The following is a 5,972-nucleotide window of genomic DNA, read 5'->3' on the forward strand; positions in this document are numbered from 1 at the left end:
ATACATGGAGGCCCTGACCAACTGGATAATATTTTTGTGCAACCAATTAAACACCTTGTTGTGCTGTTGTTGACACATAGATTTTCACTCGTAAAAGCCCACCTACATTTTCCTCTCATGGTGTAAACACTTGCGTCTAACCAACCCGGAACATTGATTTCAAGTCATTTGGTGGTATCGTAGTGCTTAACGAAAAATGCAACTACGTTTCCCACCCTCTCATCACGGATCTCCAGATGACAGTGCTTGTTATCCCGGATGACCCTGAGAGTAATACGCTGGGGAGCATATACCAGGATTACTGGTACTTTGTTCTGCCATCTTTTGTCATTTGGTTGAACTTTAAAGGTCTCAACGTATTTGGTACTAAAGATGGGATTTACAGATGTCGCTTCTGTCCATACATAATGATCTGTTGGAGACTCGTCACTCGCAGTGGTTCTAATAATATTCCAATATTTTAATGGAATATCCCCTGCGCGACATCTCCATACCTCATCTTGCCCTATTACTAGTTTTTCAAAATAAGATACTCCATCACTTAATGTAACGGTCCAAACACTGGCTACAATCAGTACTATATACCCAATATATTGATGTATAACTTTCATTCTACTTATACGTATAAGCAGTATTTAGTAAGGCCTTCTTGACAACTTTCCTAAGTAAAGACAAAACATAATAGGGTATTAGTTATGATCTTCATTCTTGATGTTTAACTTCTTCCTACCCCTCCTAACTATCTAACTGCTATCGTGTCCTAATTTCCTTTCCATTCCTTAAGTTGACTTGAATGGAACCATTTAGCAATCTTCCGGTTCTTTTTGGTGTGTATTTCAATTTGGTACACTGTTGGGCCAGCTTTATTAATGATATAACAAGGCCCCATCCATCTCGGAGATAAGGGATGGCTTTTCTCACTGAAGTGTCGGTATAGGACTTTATCACCGACACTCCATTCGTGGAATTTTAGCTCTTCAGATAATCTTTTATCCATCTTCTGAATATTTCCTTTTAAGGTAACCGCCACTGATTGTTGAATTTGACTCAACATTTCCAGTAGTTGCTTCAGGTACTCGGAGGTCTTTATCCGAGGATGGAAGCCTTCTGGTGGCACCCCTCCTTCGACTCACCATAATTCCGGTGTTCTCATCAATCGGCCGAAGAGGACTTCGTAGGGCGTGTAGCTATGTGCTCCTACGGTTGACCTTATAGCCATCAGGATCAATGGGAGATGTACATCCCACTGCTTGCCTGAAGTTTCCACAACTTTTCTCAAAGCTGTTTTCAGGACACGATTTGAACGCTCCACTAGTCCAGATGACTGTGGGTGTCCTGCGATATGAAAACGCTGTCTAACACCAAGCGCTACACAAAGCTGTTTGATGATTTCTGCTGTAAAATGTGACCCTTGGTCACTGTCAATAACTGATGGTAATCCGTATCTTGAGAAGATCTCATTTAATAACACACGAGCTATTGTCTTGGCTGTGCAGTTTCTAGTGGGGATAGCCTCTATCCATTTGGTGAATGGATCAATGATCACCAAACAGTACTCGTTTCCCTTGCCAGTCCTTGGTAGCGGTCCGATGAAGTCGATTTGGATACGCTTCCAAGGCCCATCGATGGATTGATGCTTTAAAGGGATACGATTGTTCATTGCTTTTTGATTATTTTGAGCACATCTTAAACAATTATTGATGTATTTTTCTGTGTCTGCTCTCATCTGAGCCCACCAAGCCACTGTCTTGATACGGCAGAGGGTCTTTTCTAGGCCAAAATGACCTTGCGCGTGTGCTAGTTCGATCAAGTCTGTTCTCAGTGCAGTTGGCATTACCAGAAGAGGAATCCCAGTATCGTGGCCATTCACAACTTCTTGAGCCATTATGGGTCCTTTTTCATGTCTCTTGATATTATAGTTTTTATATTGTCCCTGATTTAATAGCGTGCTGATCTCCTTATCAGAATTTTGCACCTTGACAATGTCCACAGTATCTCTTAATGGTGGAGCAACATTGACAGCATCGATTTTCTCATGCTGTGGTGGTAAATTCCAAGTCAATTTCTTGTCCAAAATGGCAGCTTGCTTAGCTAATTGATCCACATGATTATTAAGCAAAGATATCTCTTTTTTATCTTTCCTGTGTGCACGTACTTTAAAGAGATAGGTTTTTCCTTTTCTTGCCTCAGCTAACTTCCAGGCATAGTTCAACAATTGAGCGTACTTCACTGGTCGTCTGTCGTTAGTGCACATGTCTTGCTGTTTCCAGACGACCATCCAATCTATAAAAGATCGGAGTACACAATCAGAATCGGTACAAATAGCTAAGTTTTCTGTGGTATCAGCATTCTCCAATGCCAGGATCACTGCAATGATCTCTGCAGCTTGTGCTGATGGTAAACTTACAGGGTTTTGAATCTTTCTTCCTGTAGATGCATGGAGCGCTGCAGCACCACTAACTATACTGCCTTCATGGCGGTAACAACTGCCATCTACTACCCAGACGTTATGAGTAGCTTCGTTCTTGACATCCTCATATTTGGACAGTAAATTGAAAGGTGATTTAATTGTTGCTTCTACTTGAGTTGGAATTGGACATTCATGATCTTGTTCGGGACTTATTGGTGTTGCAAGGACTGATGGAACCAATGATGTGGGCTTCGTTGGCTCGATCTTGATGTCATGATTCAACAAGGCTAGTGTCCACTTTGCTAACCTTGGATGGCTAACTCTTCCATTATTAGCCTGGCCGGATATTATGTAGCTTACTGGGGTATGACTGGTTCGTAAGACTACGGGTGCCTTTCCAATTAGGTATTCCCAGTGGATTAGCGCCCATGTCAGAGCCAATACCTCTTTCTCACAAGTGGTGTACTGTCTTTCTACACCAGATAGGGTTTTTGACCCATAGGCCACCGGTTTTAAAGAGGTGCCCTGGTGTTGTAAAAGAACCGCTCCTAATGCTTCTTTTCCTGTTGTTAAGGTAAGATGGTACTCTTTTTCAGGGTTGGGATATGCCAAAGCTGGTGCTTTCATTAAGGCAGTCCGTAGATATTGGAAGGCTCGTTGTTGTTCTTGGCCCCACTCCCACTCTTGTCTCTTATTTAATAATTTGTAGAGTGGTCGGGCATTTTTACCGAATTCCTCAAAATCTCGTGAGAATCCGATCAGGCCTAGGAACGTACGGAGGCTGTGTACATCCGTTGGAGCAGGTAACTTTGAGATCAGCTCCACTCTGGATTGATCTGGTCTTCTACCATCTTGACCAAGATGTACACCCAGGTAGTCTACCTCCTGTCTAACGAGCTGTGCCTTCTCTGGATTAATTAAAAGTCCAGCCTGTTTCAGAGCTCCTAAAACAACTTTTAGCACCTTTAGATGTGTCTTTTTGTCTTCGGTTGCAATAAGGATCTCGTCGACATATGACATTACATGTCTCGCACATGGGAGATCTTTCAAGATTTTACGTATGGTGCGATGGCAAATTGTAGGTGAATTATGGAAGCCTTGGGGGAGCCTAGTGAATGTATACTGCTGGTCTCTGAATGTAAACACAAACTTATGCCAAGCAGAGGTGGCAATTGGTATTAAAAAGAATGCGTTGCTGATGTCTAATTCCGAGAACCATCTGGCGCCTTCAGCAATTTGGGCCATGATTTCAGGGAATTTGGCCACAACAGGAGCCATCCTCGGGGTTACTTTATTTACACCCCGGTAGTCCACTGTAAGTCTCCATGTTTTTCCATCAGCTTTTATTACAGGCCAAATCGGGGAGTTACATGGACTCTGTGTCTTTATTAAGACTCCTTGGGAAACCAGGTTAGTAATGGTTTCTTCGATGCCTTTCTCTGCTTCTACAGGGTACCTGTACTGTTTCATTGGTCTCGGATCCGGACCAGGAACATCTACTACTTCTAAGGTCTTCCCACAACTTTGCTTGTGTCTTGCAAACACTGCTAGATGATCTTTAATGGCTTCTTGAATGTCATCATGCCAGGTTGGTATTTTCAGGTCCTCACTCGCTTTGATGGCTCCTAAGCGATGTACACTGGAGATGACTATAGCAGCATCTGAATGATGTTTTCCTGCCCTAAGAACTCGTTTATTAGGTAGATCAATAATTATTCCGAGTTCTCTCATTGCATCTATTCCCATTATGCCGACACCGTCTAGGTTTTGCAAACCGATAGGCATCTTGGCTTCTATTGTCCCAATCCTACATGTTATATCTGAAGCAAAAGGAATCGTTGATGTCTTTCCATTATAAGATTGCAAGGTTTTGGAGAAAGCATAGTTAGATTTCTTTGTCATAGGTGATGTTTTTGTGCATATGATGCTAGTGGACGTCCCTGTATCCACCAACATTTTCTGCTTGGTTGCCCCAAATTGGCCTCTCAGTTCAACTAGAACAGTAGGTCTTCCGAACTGGTCATATTCTATTTTAGTAAGTTCTTGCAGGGGCTGAGGCCAATCTAGGCTTCTTCAGTAGGTGGCGCTGCTGCCAGTGGGTGGCACCTGAACATTCTGAAGGTGCTCTCCACCATGTTCAATTCTGGTCAACTCACTAAATATCTGGTCTATGTCCATTCCTTGAATCTTCGGCCAAGGTAAGTATCTGGACAGTCTATTAGCGAGGACTTGTCTGGTAGCTGCCAATTCTTCCCTCTTTCCTCTGAAGAGCTTTGTGGGTTGAAAGGGTATTCTTGAAGATTCTGTTTGTTGAATGTTTTGTCTTGATTGGAATTGACGAGATTGGGTCGCACCTTCAGCCCTATTCTGTGTTGGGGGAGGAGGAGGAGGTCGTCTTCTCCCTTTTACTGGAGGCTTCGCTTCTTTGACTTCAGCAATCCTTTTTGGTGGGACCACTGTCTTTATTAGCCCGGCTTGCCTTTGCCACTCAAATGTTTCTCTTATTTGGTTCTTCATTAGTTCTAGTGGAATTCTCTCCACATCCATGTTGCTTAAGGTGGCTTTAATGGAAGGAAGTAGTCCTAAAAACAGTGACTTCCTGAACTCAGGAGTATCGTGTACTATATTTCCATCGATTCCTGTACTCAATCCTGCTAATCTTTGAAGAAATTCTTTCCTGATGAAATAGAGTTCAGGTCTCTCTCCTTCCTTTTGTTTTTCAGAATAGAATCTACCCCTGATGTCATCATTTGGGTAGAAAACATTGTATAAAGCCTTGTACATTTGATTGAAGTCTGGATTAATTGAGTTGGCAAGGTCTGCGGGAAAAGCAATCAGGTCTTCGGGGAGTAGACATTCTTGAAGGACAACCAACATGTCATCACTGGTGAGGTTTGTTCTTGCTAGTTTAGCCATCCAGTCTATGGCATTCGTTTTTCTGCAAGGTCCTAGATTTTGCCCTACAGCTCTGGCCTGCTCTGGTGACAGAACCCTTCTCTCATATTTTACTACTGGGTTTGGATTATTAGGGTGGAACACCTCGGTTGTAATGATGGGCTCCATCATTCCTTCCACTAATTCATTAGTTAGAATAGTATTGTTATATATATCTTTCTCTACCCTTCATTTATGGCAGAGACAAAACCCCTTGCAAGACCTAATCTTTGCTCTAATTCTTTTATTCTATGCTGACATCCAGAGTGATCTACATTGACAGGTGTATTTTGTCTTTTCTCACTCAAGAGGTGCCTAACAGTAGCCTTTGAATCATTAAACATTGCTACTTTCTCAGTTAGATCCCCCTCTAACTGTTGGCATCTCTTGAGGACATCATCTACTTGATGAGATAACATCTCTTTGAGAGCGCAGCGTATCATTCTTGCTCTCTCTCAAAGTTAAATCACTCTTTAATTTTTGTATTGTCACGTCCTGTGCCAATTTGATCTCTAATGTGTCCTTTAGCTGTTTAGCAATGGCTTTTACTTCTGCATCCAAAGATCTGGTTACTATAGCCAGTCCTTGTATAAGAGCTCTTTTCTTATGTTTTATACTAGGCTTAGGT

The sequence above is a fragment of the Pelodiscus sinensis genome, chromosome 4 (genome assembly GCF_052426305.1).
Source record: "Pelodiscus sinensis isolate ZL-2025 chromosome 4, ASM5242630v1, whole genome shotgun sequence".
Taxonomy (NCBI): Eukaryota; Metazoa; Chordata; order Testudines; family Trionychidae; genus Pelodiscus; species Pelodiscus sinensis.